At 45.6% G+C, this 22,331-nt stretch overlaps 1 long non-coding RNA gene across 4 annotated transcripts in view; it reads left to right on the plus strand.

Annotated features, from left to right (window-relative positions):
* LOC144370007 (uncharacterized) overlaps window positions 1-22,331 on the plus strand; it is a 138,848-nt gene that overhangs the window by 77,286 nt on the left and 39,231 nt on the right. For 2 of the 4 annotated variants that reach the window (XR_013429913.1, XR_013429911.1), the window contains exons 2-4: window positions 7,987-8,072; window positions 8,460-8,641; window positions 9,463-11,206. This is a non-coding gene — a long non-coding RNA (uncharacterized LOC144370007). Of the gene's footprint in view, window positions 1-7,986; window positions 8,073-8,459; window positions 8,642-9,462; window positions 11,207-19,497; window positions 20,737-22,331 lie in introns of those variants that run through there. The other 2 variants (XR_013429914.1, XR_013429912.1) reach the window with 2 other exon arrangements.

Below are 22,331 nucleotides of genomic sequence, written 5' to 3' on the forward strand. Positions count from 1 at the left end.
GTATGGGGTTTGGTTTTGAAACTTAGAGGATCTCAGAATAAACTGGGAGAGACTGGTTCTCCCCCAGTTGCTCATTTATGCCATAACTGGTATTACCAATAACGTGTGCTAGTGCATTGATTTTTGTATAGTTTATTTTCCCAGTGACAAAGGATGTAAATTTGAAAAATGACAGGTGTGGATGAGAGATGCATCCTTTATTTGGGGACCCTGTTAAAACCCTGGTCCAAATGGGAATCAGACCCATTTATCTCATTATTATTATCATGGTTTTCAGATCCTTGCATGTAACCAGATCCAGAGTTTTAAGTGAGCTCTGTACTAATGATATCTGCTTTGAAAAAAAAGAAGAAGAATAGAAAGAGAAAAAAGAGGCCTAGCAGTGCAGAATAAAAATCAATGCATCATGATTCCCATTTATTTTTTTGGCAGGGATATAGTGAACATGCTAATAATTTAAAATTATCCGGGTCAGGACAAGTGCAGCATCGAATACATCACCAAACAATGCAGAGACAGCAGCAGAGTAGAGCTAGAAGCCAATTAACACTTCCCCTGTGTATCGCCACACGTACGTATTGTTAGGTTGTATTTTATGATTCATCTGCGGAGGCCCTTTTGTGATCTGGCTGGTGGTGGCACTGAAATACATCAGTGGGGATTTTCCCGTAGAGCCCACGGTGTGTGCCACAGTGCACAGTGAATACCAGTGATGGATTTTGTTGAGGAGAAAGAACAATCTGATAAGAAATAGAGTGAACTGATAAGTATTTTCTCTCTGTATATGTATTCGACAGAATTCCAAAAATGACCTCAAGATTCTACACCCTCATCCCCAGGCCTGTGAACAGAAGGAGTTAACACTTCCATGGCTGTGTTATACCATATGACACAGTTGACCTTAACATAGGGCAATTATCTTGGTTCGCCTAACCTCATCACATAATTCCAAAGCAGGGAGTTCTCTTTGGCTGGTAGGAGAAGTCAGAAAGACTCAAAGCATCAGGAGGACTCAATATATATGTGTGAGAAAGAATGTGGGTTGCTAAGAGAGGTACAGTTTGATGGCTAGAAAGGAAATGGGATCCCCATCCTCCAGAAGCAAGGAACTTAATTCTGTCTTTAACAAGACTGATCTTGGAAGAGGACCTTGATATTGAAGTGTGTTAGTCAGCTTTCTGTCACTATAACAAAATACCTGAGATAATTAACTTATAAAGAGAAAAGGTCTCTTTGGGCTCACAGTTTTCAGGTTCCATGAAAGATTAACCCCATTTCTTTGGGCCTGGAGTGAGGCAGCACATCATGGTGGGAGTGCATGGAGGAGCAAAAGTACTTGCATCATAAGCCTGGGAGCAGAGGAAGGAAGGGAAAGAACTAGAGCCCCCCAATTCCCTTTGAGGCAGCACCCTCAGAGCCTGAGGACATCTCACCAGGCTCCATATCCCAAAGGTTCCACCACCTCCCAACAGTGTCCCAACAAGGAACAAGCCTTTAGCATGTGGACCCATGGGAGACATTCAATATCCAAACCCGGTGGAAACATAGCTAACTCCTGTCTTGATTTCGGCTGTGTGAGATCCTGAGCAGAAAGCACAGCTACTCCAACCTGGAATCCGGGCCATTACCATAAAGATGTATGAGACAGTAAGTGGGCTTTATTTTAAGCCTCCTAAATATGTGATAATTTGTTCTGCAGCAATAAAAAACTACAATGATGTGTCGGTTCCCATATTGAACACAATAAACTGCTCATCTCCACTTTCCCTTTCCAGCCCCTCCTTCTATCAGAGCAATATCCTTCTCTATGAGAGATATATGAAATTTAATTTTAAAATGATTTTCCTTGAAATATTAAAAAATACTAAATATCAACAACACTTCTTTATGAGTCCAAGGAGCCGTAGCCAGAGATGTGAAGTAAGGACCTTGTCTTGCTCGGCTCACAGAAGTGTTGAAGTTGTGGGGCCTGTGGAGAGTGGCCCATCAAGTTACGTCAGTCAAGTTCTTAAGAGATCTCCTGCCTACCGCCAGGCTGAAGAGGTCACACCGAGGAGGAGGAAGTAAAGCTCCACACTCAAGGTGACCCGCCCAAAGAGACCAATGGATTCGATGGCAGGAATGTGGGGGTGACACGCCTGGTTGGGGGGCTGGCCTTCACCCTCATGGGGAGGCTGTGTCCTCTTGCCTGACCCGATGATTTGGTATGAAAAGGGAAACTCATTCAAAGACTTGGTTCCCTTTTCAAGAAACAGTAGAAGCTGGGCATTAATGATGACCACGCTGAGGACCAGGGGTCCAGAAATGGTCACGACCATCACTCTCCCCAGTGCAGAAGGGGGATGCCACTTGCCCCTGCTGCTGGGGACACGGGCAAATGGAGGATAATGCAAAATGCTCAGTTTAATCTAATTGAAGCTTCTCCTCGCTTGCTTAATTCCTGTAGCTGATCCAGGCACCTCTAAGAGCAGGTCTATGGCCCAAGCACCCCTTCAGGAGACAGAGCTCTTATTAACGGCAGGGGAGTAGGGTTTGTCCGCACGGCTCATCCCCTGGGCCGATCCCTTTCTCCTAGGACCTGCTTGATTCTTACCTTCTTTGGAGGTAGGAAGAGGCTTTGAGGGGTGGGAAGTGCAGTTGCGTTTTTGGTTCATGAATTTCCTTCCTGGTACCCAGCCTCTCCTAGACCATGGCTAGTGATAGAGAATCCCCTGCCTTTCTTAACTCTGGATTGTTTGAGTTCATCAATTTATTGATTGAAAAAAATATATAACTGGTTAGAAAGCATTTAAAAAAATTTTTTTTTTCACTTTAACTGCAACAAGGATGAAACGTGGCACCTACTCTATCACTTCTTTGGGGGTCCAGGACCATCATCTCCTGATCTTCTGAGGGTCTGATTCCCTTCTGGGTTTTGTTCCCTCCAGTGACAACCCCGAGCTTTCTCTAGAAAAGGCCGTGTTTGAACTTGACTGTAGCCATCGGCAAAAGTTGTCTTCTGAATATAGAGGAAAGCAATGCCTACATCTTTGAGAATCACTAGTGCCAGGGTCCCAAGTGTCCTGCCTCACCCGACACAGGCACTAGGCAGAGCTTGAGATCCACATTCATGTGCTTTATCGACCTACGATAGACGCGGAAGAGCCCAGTTCTCTGCCTGAAATTGTCAGCCATGGAGGCAAGTGGGTGTCCAAAGGAAAACCTACCAGGGAAGTTGGGCGAGGAAAAGCCGGTGTCTAGGTAGCTCTGCACTGGGAACTTTAGAACGTTCCTTTAGAAAGGCAGCCAGGCATATTCATAGAGTGAATGCTGTTTCCAGAATATACTTTCATTCCTTCCTGTATTTGACTGTTGACACACAAAAGTCAAAAATAAAATGACCCCATCAAAAGGAGGCAGAAATTTTGCCTCGATAAAAATAGATATTGGGGCTGGGGATATAGCTCAGTTGGTAGAGTGCTTGCCTCGCACGCACAAGTTCCTGGGTTCAATCCCCAGCACCGTGTGTGTGCACATACATACACAACGTGGATATTGGTTGTCTTGCCTGATGTGAATCTATTCGGCTCCGTCCTTAGTTTATCAGACTCTTGGAAGAATAGATTGAGGTGTGCAAATGTTAAACACGACTCCGAGGACCTGATTACTCACATTTTGGAAGTTGGTTCTTTTGGGGATCTGGAACAATAAAAGCCCTGGAGGAGCCGTCTGGGATAGCATGGGAGTGGAAGATGGACCCTTTCCAACCTAGTCCCTCTTTTCCTAGTCCAGTGGAAAGTGATGAACACTGAGAAAGGATTCTCCTTCCCCTGACTATGAACCAGCTGCAACCTGTTCACACACCCTTTCTTTTGGATGCTGCCTAAGGTTGAGCTTTCGTTTTTCGGGTTTGGGTGCTTTTGCTTAGTGAATCCCATCCTGGTGGCCTGCTGTGGAGCCCTGGGATTGCAGGTGGTCCTCCTCAGCCAGCTTCCCCAGTTTAAAAATGGATGAAAGAAGCTGGGCGCAGTGGCGCACGCCTGTAACCCCAGCAGCTGGGGAGGCCGAGGCAGGAGGATCTCGAGTTCAAAGCCAGCCTCAGCAACAGTGAGGCGCTAAGCAATTCAGTGAGACCCTAAGCAATTCAGTGAGACCCTGTCTCTAAATAAAAGACAAATCCTTCACTTTCAGTCTGATTTGTGTCAAAGGGGAGTCCAAGGCACTGCCCGAGGTCCGGGCTGTGGATTCTGGCAGATCTTACAAGATGGAAAGTGGGGGCAGCCTGGTGGCTTGTGCCAGATAGAGCCAGGGGAGCGTTTCTGGTGGCGAACATTCTTAGGGCTTCCTTCCCTTTTCTGATACCTCTATTTTGCCCGGATCAGTTAACCAGGCGCATCTTTCAAAAAAGGAGTTTAAACAACTCTCGTCAAGTGCAAGCTCTGTTTCAGGGTTCGTGAAAGCCGCGTCTGTGCGGAGTGGCTCCTGTCTCCAGGGCAACCAGGGTTTTAGGTTTTGTTGTCATAGAGACCTGGTAATTCCCAGGCCAGGGATGGAAATCCAGTTCTCTAAGCCCATGAAAAATGTGTATTCAGCACACTAAGTGACAGAGTGCGGGTGATGAGGGGGCTGGGTGGCTATAGTAATGTCATAGCCCCGATCCTTCCCTTACGGTGATGTCCCACTGCTAGCCTCCAGGTCTGATGCCCTGTTCTTCTGGTGGTGATCCAATGTCATCGTAACACGATGTGGTTGGATTGGTATTGAAAGCCGTGCTGTAGTGAGTGCTCATGGCCATTCTAAGCTTAGCCATGTGCTATGTTCTGATCAGTCTCTCCAGAACATTCTCCTTTCTGTGGAATTCACGATTGCCCCTTTTCGTCTCTATATTTTGTTTTCTAGGTACTTATTACCAGTATTCAAATGAAATTAGTTTTTAGCGTGATTTTTCTCTAAAAACAGAACCTAGTACAAAGGTCTGCATACATCTAAGGTGTTTGGGAAGAGATTTTAGGAAGCACTAATGAGCGGCCCGCAGAGCATGGGAGAAAGAAAAGCCAGTTTGAAAATGGATAAAGGAAGCTGGGTGCAATGGCCGACACCTGTCATCCCAGCAGCTGAGGAGGATAAGGCAGGAGGATCATGAGTTCAAAGCCAGCCTCAGCAACATTGAGGCACTAAGCAACTCAGTGAGACCCTGTCTCTAAAGAAAATACAAAATAGGGCTGGGCACGTGCCCCACTGGTTGAGTTCAATTCCTGGTACCCCTCCCCCCTAAAAACTGGATGAAGGATCACTTTGGTGAATGGGGTTTGATTACTGCCAGGACCTTACGGAGAAGCTGCATGGAATGTGTTTGGGGATTGTCCACTTAAGGGTTCCTGCTCTCCGCTGGATGCAGGTTGTCCCTGGGGAGCCGCACCCTCCCACTTCCCGGCTCTGCAGGTCTGAGTGTGGTGTCGGGTTTTGCAGGCGTCCGGAGAAACTTCAGCAAACACCTTGGCAGAGAGAAGTGGGGCCGTGAGGTGGGATGCACGCTCGGGAGGCACCTGCCTGGCTGCGTAGGGTTGGGAAGGGGACCTGGCGGTGAGACTTGTGCTGCACCTGACTTCTGCTTTGAGTGCCAAGTTCAGGGGCACCTGAGGTCACTCCTTCCTGAACTGTGGGCGGGAGCATTTGGTCTCATTCATGTCCCTTCTGGCATTTTCCAGGCCTGGGGTAACCTAAGGGAGTGGCAGGGAGCTGTCTGTTCTCCAGACCTCCCTGCTCCTGTTTTCTCTTGTCCTTGTGGATGTAACGCGTGTTTTTGCAAAGACAATCCCTAATTGTCATTTCGAGAGAGAGAGAGTGGAATTCAAGGCCAGCTTCCTCTGCTCTGGGGAACCCACGTGACCCTTCTCAGGGGAGGGAAGAAGCTCGGTGCTGTCTACCTCCCACCCGAGACCTGGATGAATGGAGGAGTGGATCCCAGTTCCACATCAGGTTGGTCGTGGGGTCTAAACCAACAGAACCGGCCACCTCGCTAGAGGGCTGTGTCGCCAGGCCATGGCTGTATGCTTCTTATTTCTGTACATTTTTACACCTTTGCAGTAAGATTCTATGTGAGAATTTATACTCTTCACCTTCAGTTTGCATTCTCTGTGCTTTCTTTTCTGCATGACTTTTAAAAAGTACTTTCCATCCCTCTTCTATCCCATTTCTCCTTTTTACATCCTTCTGGAGTAAATGACGTCGACGGTCCGTGATGACCGTCTGGTGGCTTTCTCTGAGCCCGCGTAATCCTATGTTAAACTCACACGGTTCCTGCCCAAGGACTGAGTGTTTGGAGAGCACATTCTATGAGAGTTTTTAAAAGCTGTTTTATTGGCACATGATTTTCCATTTCATAATATTCACCCTTTAAAGTGAATAATTTAACATGTTTGAAGCAAACTCATAGAGTTTTGAAACTATCACCACCATCTAATTTTAGAATATTTTCATCTCTAAAAGAAACACCTTACCCCTTAGCAGTCACTGCCTATCCTTTGCCCCGCCCCTGGCCGAACCCCACAGTGGATACTCCTCTGCCTGCTCATTCTGGACCTTTCATATCATTCACTGGAATCATGCAAGCCATGCTGTTTTGTGACTGGCTTCCCTCACTTACTACAGTGCTTTCTAGACGTACTCATGTTGTAGTGTCAACACTGAGTTCTTTTTCAGGGTTGCTTAACATTCCATTGTATGAATATACTACATTTTAGTTACCCATTCATCAGTTTTTGGACCTGTGGGTTGGGTCCCCTTTGGGCTAATATGAACAATGTGTTATGTTTTGAAAATCAGGAAGTGTGAGTTCTCCAACTCTGTTCTAGATGGTTTTGGCTATTCTCGGGCCTTATCATTTTATATGAATTTTAAGATCAGTTTGTCAATTATGCAAACAATCCAGTTGGGATCTTGAAAGAAAATGTGTTGGATTTGTAGATTGTTTGGAGAATACTTTTTGTCGTTAAATAATATTAGCTCTTTCAGCCAGTAAGCCTGGGATCTTATTTATTTAGATCTTATTTAATTTCTTTCAGTAATGGCTTGTTGTTTTCAAGCACACAAATCTTGCAATTCCTTTGTTAAAGCCACAGCTGAGTGGGTTTTTTAATCTTATTTTAAATGAAATTATTTTCTTTGTCTCATTCACCATTTGTTCATTGCTACGACACAGGAATGCAGTTGGTTTGTAATATTCATTTTTCCATCCTCTGTGTTGACTTGTTTATTAACTCTAATAGTTTCCTAGTGGATTCTTCTAGATTTTTGGTATACCAGATCATATGATCTGCAAATATGGCTTTACTTCTTTTTTCAATCCAAATGCCTTTTGTTACATTTATTTGATGGATTCATTTGGCTAGTCTCTCAGAGGTGATTATTACTATCAATTATTTTACTAAAGAAATGTGCTGTGCTCACTTTACCACAAAAGTTTTGAATTACATTTTCGAATTAATATCTGTTTATCTTCTAGTTTTTAGATTCCTTTTTGGCCTGTGGGGCACTGGAACATATGTTTATTAATATTCAAAATTTTCTGTGGGTATCTTTGTGTAGTTTTATCGCTTTCGAGATTAATTGGCCCCTTGTCAGAGAATATCAGCAGATTTTTCATCATTTGAAATTTGTCGAGACATATTTTCTTTTCATAATGGCTCTGCCCGTGTTGGAAAATGATGTCTCTTTTGGCAGCATGTGTCTGGGTCAGTTTCGTGTTGTTCAAATCTTATAAATCTACACCTAGTTTCTTCTATTAATTATGATAAAAATGTGTTAAAAAGAAAAATAATCACCAAGGAAGCTTTTTCTCATAGTTCTGGGGATTTTTTTTTATTTATAAGTTTTGAGGTTAGGTAATTTAGGTGCATAGGTGAAATTAATTGATAATAGTAATTGCTTTGTCTTCCTGATAATAACCTATTCACACCAACGTTTTTGGTTATCTTCCTTTTTGTTTTTTTGTTTTTTCTTTTCTAGACCAGCTTACTGGTGTGTTTCCTTGTGTTTTAAATCATCGGCTCTTCTGTGTTCCAATGTCTCTTCTCCATCTTCTGTACGCAGCAGTGAGTGGGGTTCTGTGTTGGGTTGTGAGAGTTTGCTCATTTTCACTTTAAATAAATGCTGTTCAGCTAAATGTTATTTAGACAAATGTTTCATTTATTTTTTTTAATTTTTAAATTTAAATTAAATTTTTGATTTTTTCATCGAATGCTTTATTTAAAGCATCGGCTTAATTGCTTCATTTCATAATTGTCTTGTTATTGAAGACAATGACTGAAGTGTGGAGATAGGTGTCCCTCTACCATCCTGTGTTCACAGCTTCTCCGTGTGGCAATTTCCCTTCCCTTCTCTTCTCTTCCCTTATTTACATTTCCCCATCTAATTACCCCTTTTAATTTGGATGTTGTACATTCATTTTTCTTTTCATAACATTGTATCCATGTTTCCAGGGAAACAGAACCAACAGGGACACAGACAGACAGACACAGACAGACAGACAGACATGTTTCTTCTGGGGAACTGGCTCACGTGGTTATGGAGGCTGAGAGGTCTCAAGATCTGCTGGAGGCCAGGTGGAGGCCCAGGGGAACCGACACGTAGTTCCTGTCTGAGTCTGAAGGCCCAAGACCAGGTCAGTGGATGGTGTAAATTCCAGTGTGAAAGCCGGAAGCCTCACCCCCATAGAAGAGCCGCTTCTCAGTTCAAGCGTGAAGGCAGGGAGAGGTCACCTCCCTGGGTCATCAGATGGGTAGAAGGTCCCTCACCGAAAGAAGGGTCTGCCTTTTGGTCCCATCAGGCCGTCAGCTGATGAGTTGAGGCTCACCCACATGAGGGAGGGTGATCTACTTCCCTGGGTCTGTCGATTCAAATGTTAATCACATCCACAGACACCTTCACAGACGCACCCAAAATAACATTTGACCAAATACCTGGGTGTGCTGTGGCCCAGTTCAGCTGACACACAGTAAGCATCACACTTAATTGATTAGAGTCTACGGTTAATTTGTATTTTTACTTCATGCCAAATAATCCAAAGGTCCTGGAACATTCTTAGATCTTATTTACCTCCCTTCTACTTTGGAGTGGTCTTGGACTCCTTGTTGCAGTCCATTGATCATATGGAGCGAGTTTGTTTGTAGCTCTCTGTCCTGTTCCATGGTTTGTCTGCCTGTTCTCATGCCAGGACCATACTGTACCGCCCACATGGCACGCGGGTGGTGGGAATGGGGTTCTCCAGTGTTACTGTGAGGGACCCTTCTGGCAGAGCAGAGAGGAAGGTCATGTGCATGGGGCGGTCTGTCCCCTGGGAGGGCCATTGAAGTTCCCATGGCTGTTCTCCCCCTGGCTTCCAAGCCAGATGACTTCTTGCAATGCGGTTCTAATTACTGCAGTTTTGTGTGACGTTTTAAAGCTGTAAACAGATAATTTGAACTTTCTTCTTCTTTCTTCTAGGTTGTTTTGGCTATTTGGAACTCCATGGCGATTCCGTGAGAATTCCAGGCATCATTCAGTTTGTTTTTCACCAGCAGCTAAAATGTGATTTCTCTCTTGCTGCTTCTGAGAATTTATTCTTTATCTTTACTTTTCAGAATTTTGCTGATGAGATGTCTTGACTTGAATTTTTTTTATTTCTTCATCTTGTTTGGGGTTGGCTCAGCTTATCAAATCTGTAGGTTTATGTCGTTTGTCTCATTTGGGAAAAATTCTGCTTTTAATCCTCCCAATACTTTTCCACCCCACTATCTTTCAATACTCCTTTGGGATCCCTGCTGAGAGAAATGTTAGATCTTTTCTTCCAAACCCACAATTTCCTGTGTCTTTGTTCCACTTTTTTCCCAGTTTATTGGCTCCTGGCTCTTCAGTTTGATAATTCCGATTTTTCTACCTTCAAGGTCACTGATTCTTTGCTCTGTCCTCCCCTTTCTGCTGTTGATCCTATCGAGTTTGTCTTTGGTTATCACGTTTGGGGTTTACAATTTTCACTCCGCTTTTCTTTGATACTCCATTTCTTTGCCAAGGCTTCTAATTTCTCTGCCGAGATTTTCAATTTGTCTTAAGCAGGTTCATATTTTCCCACCGCATCCTGAATATCAAATGCCATCTTTAAAGATGAGGTCTCGACTGTGTTTCAAAGCTGCCCCTTTATTTAGTGATTAAATCAGGTCTGCGTTGTATCACAGTCATCTACTCTAAAATTGAATATTGGTAAGATGGAGTGCTTTGGCTTTTCCTTCCCCACCGAGGGGTTGAATGTGATTAGGTTGCAATTCCTGCTACGCAGCAGCTCACCACCAATTGAGTTTCCAGTGCTCCGTGTCTGTCCTGATATTCTCCTTGGTAACTTTAATCGCTGGAGGCAAGCTCTCAGGCGAGGAGGGTGCCCACAAAGTCTGGTGTGGGTGGGAAGGAGGTGCTTTTGTGTGCAATCTGGCACACCTGAGCGCCCGATCTGAGAGCATTCCCTGGCCGTCAAGATTGCTCTTTTCATGGACTTGGGCCGTGGTTTATTCTTGCATAATTTGCCTGAGTGTGGTGGCAGAGAGTTTGGCTTTTGATTCCGGTGGCCGGAAGTTGTCACTTACAGTTTCTGAACTCAGTCAGGGAAGGCAGCCTCCATTTCCTCATCTTAAACTGGCAATAACATCAGGCTAAATTCCATCAGATTTCAGGGACGATTCAATAATGTGACATGGTGCAGGTACCTGGAAGTCTTCATAAATGTCAGTCACCTTGAAATTAGCAATATATAGTACCCATCTGCTACTCCAATGCCGAGACCTCAGACCAAGCTTTCCACCCATCTGATAATTTCTAAGATTCATCCTGTCGTCTTCTGCGTTTTACATCTATTTCACAAGTATTTACTGAGACTCTGTCGTGTGCAGTTACCGTTCTAGTAATGCTCACGAGTGGGGGATTCTGAACAAATTAATCGGGAGCCCTCCCCCCATGACAGCAAAAGCTTCATCTTGCAAACTTGTTTGTTTATATGTGTTTACATGATAAACTGGTTATCATGCGAGCGAAATAACACTACAGAAGTCAAGAGAACTCTTCTCTTCTCCTCAGATTAACGCACTCCGTGTTCACAGGTTTTTCCACACTGTGCTCTGAACCAGTCATTTCAGCAGTAGCTGGATATGTTAAGTCCCATGGAGTTTATTAATTAAATAAAGTCTGGGATCACGAAACCCTCCGAATGTGTAGGCTGGTGTCTGTTTGAAAGAAAATATAGTTGAAATTAATGAGCTTGAAATTAGCTTTCTAAGGCTAAAACGTTTGAACAAGATGAAATAAATTGTGCAGATTCCCCCCAAATATTCACTTTCACCAACAGAATCAGTATTCCCTTCGTAAAGTCTCGCATCAATTTCTAATGGAGGAATCAGAAATACATAGTCATTTGGACAAGAAAATCAATGTAAGTGATAATTAAATACTATAGGGGATCAACAAGAGAGGATTAAAAAGAACATGGGAGAATAGAGTTGGGTTTTGGAGAGTACCAAGGGAGAAAGGAGCTTGAGAGGGTCTTCCTCCCCAGGAGGCTGCAGGTGGAGGCTGATTTATTTATTTCTTGCTCACATATCTGCAGTTTGCCTTGGGTTCAGTGGATCATGGCAGGGCTGGGCTTGGCTCCAGGGTGCTGTTGGGTTTCAAGTCTGCTTGTTCTTGTGTGGCAGCATTTTTAAGGACAATGGCAGAAGCACAAAGGTCAAGGTCAGTGTTCAAGTGCGTAAGTTCTGCCAATTCTCATTGGCCAAAGCAAGTCACCCAGTTTGTCCTCAACATCAGTGAGGAGAGAAGTGCGCTTCTGCCTCAGAAATTAAGATAAGAGGAAGAGAGGGAATCTTTGATAGCCTGTAATCTCAAGCCTGCACAGCTAGGAACAGTACTAAAACCCTAACTGGGTTCTGGATCCGTCCTGGTGTTTTCTGCCCTTTGGCCTTTGCTTCAGGGAGTGCGGTCCACTTACCTTCCCAGCTGTCCCTTGCTTGGTCATTGCACGATTGTCCTTCCATGGTCTTGGGCATGAGTAGTGTGGTCTCTCTGTGCATGTTCCTTTCTCTTGTCCATTGTACTCGGCTGACTTTCTTAGAACGTACCTGACATAATCACTACCATAATTTTCTGCCAAGTCCCTAAAGCATCATGTTTGTCCCAGGAGGTAGGTGGGTTGACTCCCGTGAGGCGGGGGGTGTAAGTTGGGGCGCAGCTTATTACTGAGTGGAAAGGCAGGTCTGCCTCGCGACTCTAATCGCGGTTCTCCACCAGGTCTGGACTCAGCCAGGTCCAAATCTCAGTGTTATCCCTTGAAATACACAGAGAACCTCAAACCTGGGATGGTGACTTTATATAAAAATAGGGTCTGGGGGGGAGGCAGGTGGCACTGGGGGCCTTTTAAGCGGCCACCCCCTGTCCCCAGATGACAGGGCTGGCCCCTGCCCTGTCCTGATGTGTGGTCCACTGGGCCCAGCGGCTCAGCGGGGCCCGCAGGAGGCTCCAGAGCAGCCCAAGTGGGTGAGGGCCGCATCCCCAGGTTCAGCTCCAGCCGCGCAGGGAGAAACGGGGATCAGTGCTGTTCAGGAATCGATTCCAGCATCTCATGGACCGCAGGGCCCCAGCCAATGGCCCCTGTGAGCCTGCGGCTAGCTGTCCCCTCTGTGAGTGGTGCACAGTTCCGTGGTGGTGGGCAGTGTGTCCTCCGTCTGCTGTCTGACGACCGCTGGGAAAAGGTCAGCGCAGGTGTGTGGGCACCGGCCTCTGCGCCCTCCGGTCTCCATGCTTGTCTTCAGCGCGTGGGTGGCACATTGCTTGTCCAAGTGGGGGGGAACCGTCATCTCGGTCACCTCCTTCACGGGCTTCCCCTGCTCCCGGGCTCAACCTCCAGGGAACTCGGAGCCCTGACGTCCCTTTGGTTCACAGGGGCTGGAGGAACCCCCTCTCTACCGTGAAAAGGTTCAGGCTTGAGCTCTTCTTCCATCTCCCAGCGGGACTTCCTGCAGGCTTGGTGACACCGATGGGTCACATCCACGATGTCAGGTCCTGCCTGTGCGGGCTTCATGTATTGGTTGGGAGTTGTGTTCTTCAAGAGAGAAGATGTCATCCCCTTCGCCCAGGCCATCGGGCACCTGTGGGTGGCCCCAGCCCCCAGTGCCTTAGTAGCCATTTGGGAGGACCTATACTGCAGTCCTGGGACTCTACCTGACGTTTGTCACCAGCCTGTAGGAGGTCTCCAAATCAGTACTACCTCAACTGTGGCACTTGGGGGAAGGGTCAGAGCTGAAAATTACCCAGGAGGAAAGAGAGAGAGAGAGAGAGAGAGAGAGAGACAGAGAGAGAGAGAGAGAGAGAAGCAACTGTACCAACTTTCTTTTTGGTTTTTGACCATAATCATAGTGAAAGTGTAAAAGCTGAGTTCTGGCATTTCCCCCCTTGCAGCAAACAAATAAAGTAGTGAATCAATTATTCATTCTGTTCCACTACCATGAAAGACTCTGGCCAACGGAGGCTTACAAGCCAGAATGTTGTACTTTAATTTTATAGATTTTATGACATGATTTTTCTAAATTAGTAGGTCAGGTTGTAAAAGTCAGTGCAATAACAAAACTTCCTTTTTAAGAAGAAAAAGTTGTTTCTAACACTTTCCCATTCACTGTGTAAAGAATCATGAACAGAACTCACACGACTTTTTACCATGTTTCATTTTGGCATAATGTGGTTGATGTTTAAATGGAAACTTCAGTGTATTTTTCTGTAAATTAAAAAAACTGGGGCTGGGGCTGTGGCTCAGTGGTAGAGTACTCGCCTCGCATGTTGGAGACCCTGGGTTTGATCCTCAGCACCACATAAGAATAAGTGAAATAAAGGTATTGTTTTAAAAAAATCATCTGTTGAGGCGCATCTCTGCCACTCCTCATTCATGTGGATTTTTGCAGCAGGCAGTCAGCATTCCACATGTGACCTCTGAAGGAAGTGCTGCTTTGGGCCATGTACTTGACAGAGTTCGGAAGAGTATCTTGGTATCACTATCTTTTTCAAAAGATCCAACTTTTGCTGAGAGTAGTGGCCCACGCCTGTGATCCCTGTGGCTCAGGAGGCTGAGGCAGGAGGATCACAAGTTCAAGGCCAGCCTCAGCAATTTAGCAAGGCCCTAAGCAACCTGGCAAGACCCTGTCACAAAGAAATAAAAAGGGCTGGGGATGTGGCTCAGTGGTTAAGTGCCCCTCAGTTCAATCCCTGATACAAAAACAAACAAACAGAAAAGGTCCAACTTTTCTCTCTGCCTGTGCCGTGTTTTCTTCGGGGTCTCTTTGAACAGGGGATGAGTACTCTGCTATCTTTTGCTAGTGTTCTTGGGTTGGCCATCTGCTGGAAGCTTCTCAAGAACATTGAATCACAGTGAAGAGTCATATTGTCTGTCAGATGCCCAAGGGTTAAGTCCTGTCACTTAGCTTATAGTATCAGTTTGATATCAATTTTAAATTGTGGAACTAGATGTACACCTTCACATTTCTGCCTTTTTTCTGCATCTCCTATTATGCTTTTCTTTTTAAATAGAAAAAATATTTAAAGCATTGTTGGACAGGCAGAAACTTGTGTGTCTGTAACTCATGGGCTGTATTCAGACTCAGTGGAATGGTATTTACATGTTATTTTTGATTTTCCATCAGTGTCTTGCATTAATGCAAGATTAACTGCTTTGTGGGTTAACCACTCTTGTTGTGGGTATAAGAAACGACAGAAACTTACCTGGAGGTGCCAATATTGCTTGTTTTCTAGCAATGAATTTGCTCAGTGCAATTGTTGGGTTAATGACGAGCTTATTAATTCACATCTTGTACTGATGTAGGTTTAAAAGAGGGTTTATTTTGCTGGGCATGGAGGCCCATGCCTGTAATCCCAGTGGCTCATGAGGGTTTTGCAGGAAGATTGTGAGTTCAAAGCCAGCCTCAGCAACTTAGTGAGACCCTATGCAACTCAGTGAGACCCTGTCTCTAAATAAAACACACAAAAAGCCTGGGAATGTGACTCAGTGGTTAAGTGTCCCTGGGTTCAACCCCCCGGTACCAAAAAAACCCCTTTATTTTGTGTGTATGTTTAGAGCCCTTGGATTTTGGTGAATTTAGAGGAGTGAGGAATAGGAGAATTGATGTTTGCTGGTGAATTCTTGAACTGGCAAGGGACCTGGTGATACCCCCGACAAGGCCGGGTCTGTGTGCGTGACTCTGAGCATCTGAAAGCCTGTTGTTTTACTGTGTGGATTTTATTCTCAATATATCAACTTTTGTGGATGCCTTTAAAATATGCTCAAAAGTAACACTGTCAAAACTACTAAAAAGTAAGTAGAAAAATTGTGCTGTAGATGAGAATTTGTTACTTGGATTTAAAAAGAAACAGCCTTTGTCGACGTGGTGAGGTTAAGAGAAGGACGTATTGGATTATGGTGGGTTTTTTAAATAAAAGGACTCTTGTCCTTCCCAGGAGAGTGAGATCGAGACGGAGACACACAGGTGCACAGGGAAGCAGCCATGTCACCATGGGGGTAGAAATTGAGAGGAGACAACCAGAAACCAGGGATTTCGAGCCACCCCCAGAAGCTGGGAGAGAGTAAAGGAGGATTTCCCACCAGCCTGGTTCCGCCCTCAGTCTCCTGGAACTGGAGATAATAAACTGACCTTGTTTCGTGCTACCCAGTTTATGAGAGCAGGTTATGGAAACCCTAGGAGGTGAATACACAGCACCTCCCTTTAGGACATCAGTATCCAGTGTATTCCATTTTTCAAGTGTTATTCACATTTATGTTTTATACTGGGTATTGAACCCAGGGGCCTTTTACACTGAGCTACATCTCTAGCCCTTTTTATTTTTATTTTGAGGAAGCAAAACCTTTTCTAGTTTCCAAGATGAAAAAAAACAAAAATCCCGGGTGAGGGCTGTGGCCGGCTTTGCCAGTGTGGCTGGATCAACGAGGACCGGTGAGTGGGCTCCATCGCACGCCCTGCCCTCACAGGGCCTGCAATTGCCAAGCAGTCACAGAGGCCACAAAAGACAGCAGGACACCTCTGAGCATGACCAGGGGCGGAGGCCAACACACCCGCTGGGTCTCCAGCCAGCCCTCTGTATCCACCATCTGTCAATACCAAAGTGGAGTCTTTAGAAAACACAAGAGGGTTAAAATTGCTTAATAAGAAGTATAGTTATTGGTATCATTAGGAGGAACATCCTTTGTTTGCTAAAAGAGAAAATTAAATTTTTTTATTGAAGTGGAAAGATTTGCCTACAATACTCATCATAATTAAATATGCCAATTTATCACTGATCGTCCTGATTATGAAACAAAATGACGTTAGAGGACGGCAGTGTGAATACCACAAGGACATTAAATGAAATATGTGGAAGAGGAATGAGGGAATTTCCACCGCCTCGCTTGGTTCCATCAAGGTTTTTCTCGCAGTTGCGTTCCATTTTCTTTAACGGTAATATCATCTATCTGCACGTCATGGGGAGAGAAGCAGGATGGTTTATGAAGTGCAATTACTTTCAAGCTAATTTGATTTGGTATTTTAAAGGCAAACAATTCCCAACATTGGTCTTGCGCTCTGTGGTCCTGTGACCAAGTTCCTTATGAGGAGGCCCAGAGCGCATGGTGAAGGCAAGTTCCACCAAACCTAGTTCACAGGAAACTTTCTGACCTCTTCATTTGGTTTCTTGGCTTATTATGAAACTCGACAGAACCTTGGCTGATGTTCTACATCACACATAAGTAGCTTAATCTACTTTGAATAGTTCTGTCGCCCACCGGGAAATAGAATTTCTCCCCCTCTGGGAAGGTCTGGCCTGTGCTGTTCTTTTTCCTCGTGATGCAGTTTTATGGGTCAGCCCGACTGGGCGGAAGGGTGTGCGTGACGGTGTTTGTGTGGACTGGGCTGACGTGAGTGGGGCCATCCTGAGTCATAGCCCCTGTGGTGGCCACGGGGAGCCCAGTTGGTCCTCCCCTCGGGGCTTCCCAGTGTATTGTAAGCAGAACAGACCACTGGAGTGGAATGTGGAGTCTTAGGACCTGGACGGTGCCTGGCTCTTGCATATTAGCTGCGACCACCAGGTGACCCAAATTGCAGGGCTCCATTTGGTCTTGCTGCTGCCCGGGACCAGGCTTCTGCAAGCAAGTCCCTAATACATTGCGCTCTGAGCCACCCTGGATCTGTCCACCTCTTTGCTTGGGCTCAGGGCACCTGGAGGCCACCAGGTTGTTCCAGAGCCGTGTCCCCGTAGAGATGAGCATCTGGATTGGCAGACTGAGTGAAAAGGACTCACTCCCACCAAGATGTGCCCACGTCACCCAACCCTGCGGGGCTTGTAGAACAAAAAGGTGGCGGAGAGGCAGATCCTTTGTCCCCGTTTGAGCAGCCTGCACAGCATCTCCTCCTGATGTCCTTCCTCAGTGCTGCTGGTCCCGGGCCTTGGGTCTCAGGCTGAGCTGTCCCACCTGTTCTCTGGCGTCCTCAGCTTGCAGATGGCAGATGATGACTTCCTGGCCTTCACAGTCCTGTGAACCAATTCCTGTTGTATACATATGCACATGTGCCTTCCTCCTTCTCCCTGAAGGTGTGTGCATGTACATACGTGTGTGGGTGGGTGTGGGTGGGTGCACACACACACATGTAGAGCTGCTGTATCCGTTTGCAGTTATGACTTTGAAGGCGACTTTGGTGAGGTCCTCAGCTTGCACAAAGCACTCATTCTGAGCTGTGCCTGCACCTTTCCATGAAACCCTGCTCAATTGGTGCCAGCCATATTCCCGCGGTGGCAAACCCGCCACTGCTTCTCATGCACCCCTCGGTGTCCCCGCCCTACCTGCTTGGCTCTTCATCCAGACCGACAGGGGTTTTCAGGCTTAATTCTCCTCTTGCCTTATCTTTCTGGCTCTCTCTCTCTTCTGTTGCAGCCAACCTCCTTTACTTTCTGAACAGTCCCAGAATGGAAGGGAAGCCCTTTTCAGTTTGGCCTCCAGGAGGCTGCAGGCATTTGGCCAGCCTCTGGCTCCTTGGGATCAGAAACCTTGGTGGCCCGGGCCAACTTTTTTCACCAGAACCTCTAAGTCAATTTTCAACCAGGGGCTATTTGTTCCCCTGCAGCCATCTCTGGGGGACATTTGCCAATGTCTTTAAGTGCTTTGGGTTGCCATACCTGAGGGAGAGCCGCTCCCGTGTCAGAACAAGTTAGGGATCCTGCAAAAATCCTACGACGCTGGGGACAGCCAGGCCCTCACAGCAAATTGTCAATAGGAATGCGGCCGAGAAACCAGTTCTAAGTCAAATGAACGTTGCTGGAGTGAAAGAAGCTGCCCTGAGACCTGTCTTAAATTTTCATTTGATGGATTAGAGACACACAATGATCTGCCTTTCTATTTTGCTATTTATTCCTGACGCTTGGGTCTCCTAACTTTCCCTGATATCTTTATGTTTTCATTCTTACCAAATTCGTGGTGGTCACCTTTAGTCACCACCATGACACGCCCAGTTTCCCAGCGTTGTCACTTGTGTGACATCTGATGACATGTTGGCAACGTCTGGGGGTGGGACCCAGGGATTGTGCACTTCTGCCACAAATAGTCTCCTGTGGCCCCTTGTGGCAAAGAGGAAGGAAAATCTCATCTTGGATCTTAAGTCTTCTTTTGTGACATTCACGCCATTACTCTGTTATATTTCCATTTCTTGTTTTTAAAATGAACAAAAACATGATAAAGCATTTTAAGAAACTAAATAAATAAAAAAACCACTAAATTTTAGACTGATGCACACATCAGTCTAAAATTGGGGGTACTAGGGATTGAACTCTGGGGCACTCAACCACTGAGCCACATCCTCAGCCCTGTTTTGTATTTTATTTAGAGACACGGTCTTACTGAGTTGCTTCGCACCTCACTTTTGCAGAGGCTGGCTTTGAGCTCATGATCCTCCTGCCTCAGCCTCCCCAGCTGCTGGGATGACAGGCATGCGACACAGCTGCTGGCTAAAAGCCTTTCAGTTGCCAGAAAAGTTGCAGTGGGAGGTAAAGCAGGGTCTAAACTTGGAAGCCACAGATTCACTGGGAGCTGAGCTCAGCAAGAGGAGAAGAGAGTCAGGGTAAGACTGTTCCTTGAGGGACAAATAAAAAACAGGTGGGATCCCCCCCCCCCCCCGCAGAGCTGTGTTGTTCTTGCACTTTTGACCTCCATCCTCTGACGAAGCCATAACAGAGGATTTTCCATCTTCCCATGGAGAATCATATAAATGCAGGCATTCTCATTAATTATGATGAAGAATTATACTTTCATCGTATGCGTGGTAAATAACTGGGCAACTTGAATGGTTAAAACGGAACATCTGGAACCAGAGTCAGAATGAGCTTGGCATGGCTGGGAAATGTCACAGTCCCTGGTGACCTAACTCCTCTCTTCATTTCTCTCTCTCTCTCTCTTTTTTTTTTTCCACACACAAACAGATTTCCAAATCCCCTATCCTCCTCCAGGCCATCTCTGGACACCTACGATTTGTCTTTGCTACTGTTGAAACCGGGACCTCAGGGGGAGCAATTCCCTGAGAGAAGTTTCAGCGCAGAGAGAACAACAGAGGGCAGATCTTCATGGAATACTGTTCACGTAGCCCAGCGCTGCCCTCTGATATCAAGTTTATGGTTAATTACTAAATGTGCTAATTGATTTTTTTCCCCAAATCAGTGCACTCAGATATGTGCCTGGCAATTTTCAAGTATGCAAAGATACTTTTCAAGTGTGCAAAGATAAAATGTCATGGACATCCTCTAACACACACACCTACACACACACACACACACACGCACACACACACACACACTGTCTCCAGAAATTACTGCAGTTGGAGAGATTTTAATGCAAAAAATTGACACAATGCAGAATGGTAATGTGCAACAGGTACTACGAGGCTCATAAAGCCCAATGTGTTAAAATGGAACTCTTCAGGCAATCATGATATGCAAACCCTAAACATCCTTCCCATGAATCTGGGGCAATACGGTAAGGAACTTTATTAACTTGCTCACTTCTTCATCCCTAGCCCAGATTCTTGCAACATCAATTCCTGTGACTTCAATACAGCTGACCCGAGATTTTTTAAAAAACTTTTCTAGGTCAAGACAGCTAAATTTGAATTTCAGATAAATAACCAATGTATATAGATTTTAGTGTAAGTATGTCCCAAATATTGCTGTGTATTTCATTGTATTTTTTATGGCAACCCTAACCCCAAGGATTGCTTCTTTCAACCCCATTTATCTGAGCCTGCTCCGAAGCCTTCCAGGTTAACACCTGCCCTGACCTCCAGCTTCATCTGCAAAAGTGGGCTTCCCAAGTACCTGACCTTATCATTTTTGTGAAATTTCGAGAGACAATATAGGATGGGTATAAATCCAAACATGACGTGTGTGTATGAGTGTGTGTGTGTGTGTGTGTGTGTGTGTGTGTGTGTGTGTGTGACAGTAATAAGTCTTTGACCACCTCCCTGTTACACTCAGAGATGTGATTCAAGGGAGACCTTGTTTCAGACAAATGCACAATTTCTGCCTCCACTGGTTTTGGGCGCCTCCTGGTGGTCAAAGCTTGCCACTCGCTATGGCCACCCACTAGATTGGCAGATGGGGCACTGGCGTCTAGCAGTCAAGGTAATTTAAACCTTAGGATCTACGCTGAAACAGGGATATGGAAAACAGACAGCAGGAGAGAAGGGGACCCTTGTGGGTTTGGACCAACGATAACCAAATCATAAAGAGAAGAGAGGGTCCTGCCACCTCTGGGATGAGGGGAGCTGTATCAGTTTTCCCCGCAAAAGACCAACATGGGCCTGCTCTCCTTGGTGGTTGTGAGCGTACCTTCTGAAGTGTGTCACAATTAAAAAAATCTGAAATGTCCTCAATTTAATTACAAGGGTCAGAAGATGGAGGGGGAGAAGAAAAATGGAAGTTAATTAGCTAGCAGCTTCAGGGCAAACCAATAAATGACTGTCACACTCCTGCGTGGATGCTGACTTACAACTCACGGTTGACCACAGGTGCCATTGTGCCCTGCTTATATTAAACTTTGCAGACTGTTCACTCCTGCCAACCCAACTGCAACAAGGACCTCCGGAGGGACTCTCCCCCTACCCCAGGAGTCCTCCTTCAGTGACCCGCCCCTCTTGGCTGTAGCCAGTGGAGGTCCAGGGTAAACCATTCATGCTTCTTCCTCCACTCTCCGTTCTGACAATGCTCTTGGCTCTTAGGGCCTGCAGCCTTCCCCCAGCTGCTATCCAGCCTTGCTGCTGGTGGTTGTGGGACTTGTCCCATCACCTGGCCCTTTTCCCAGCTGGCATCTGTAAGTCTCAGTGGATCCTTTTATTTCAGACCTGTTTTGTTCTCCAGAGATTTGACTTAACACTCTGCAAACAAAAATGCCTTAAGAGCCAGCAGGTTCTTAGGCTCCTTTGATTAGTGGTGGCCTTGGCTTCCTCTGACTGGAGAATTCACAGCCAAGCACTCTCCATTATATTCTTCTAGATTCTCTTTCATTTAGATTGTGTTCCTTAAGCTCCAGGGCATGCATATTCAAATTTGTCAATATTTTGGGGTTTGGTAACTAAATAAGCACTGAAAAAGGAATATTGCTTTGGGCTGGGGATATAGTTCAGTTGGTAGAGAGCCTGCCTTGCATGCACAAGGCCCTGGGTTCAATTCCCAGCACCACACACACACACACACACACACACACACACACACACACACACAAAATCTTGCTCTGAGGATGGTGACTTTCCCCCTAAAGCTTTCCTTATGAAGCACATGACAATAAAACTATTATAAAAACAAGGGTTCTTTCAGGTCCCTTCTTGTGTTATGCAGAGCACAGTCAGCCTGGAGTCTAGGGTTCTCCATCACCCTCTCAGATCCTTACCCGATGTGGTCTCCTAGAGGCCTCAGGTTACTCATCCAAAAGAATGTTTAAATTGCTTCTCCTACACCAAGTGCAGGGGCCCGGAGCTTCTCTCTGGAATTCCATCAATCTGCATTAAGACCAAACCCACAAAAAGGAACCCAGTTGCCAACCATCTTCATCCTGGAATCTCTTTATTGAAGCAAGGACTGAAGAACACAGCCACCCACCCCTGGAGGGACTTGATTATAAAATAGGGTCTGCTCCTTGGGCTCATTCACATTCCAAACAGAATTGTTTTGCAAACTAATTTCTGTCTCTGGGTTCATTCATGCCTTAATAATCATTCACATTCCCTTAAAATGCCAAGGGGGCCCACTCTGCCAGTTCCCTTATG

Source organism: Ictidomys tridecemlineatus, chromosome 13, assembly GCF_052094955.1.
Source record: "Ictidomys tridecemlineatus isolate mIctTri1 chromosome 13, mIctTri1.hap1, whole genome shotgun sequence".
In the NCBI taxonomy this organism is placed as follows: Eukaryota; Metazoa; Chordata; class Mammalia; order Rodentia; family Sciuridae; genus Ictidomys; species Ictidomys tridecemlineatus.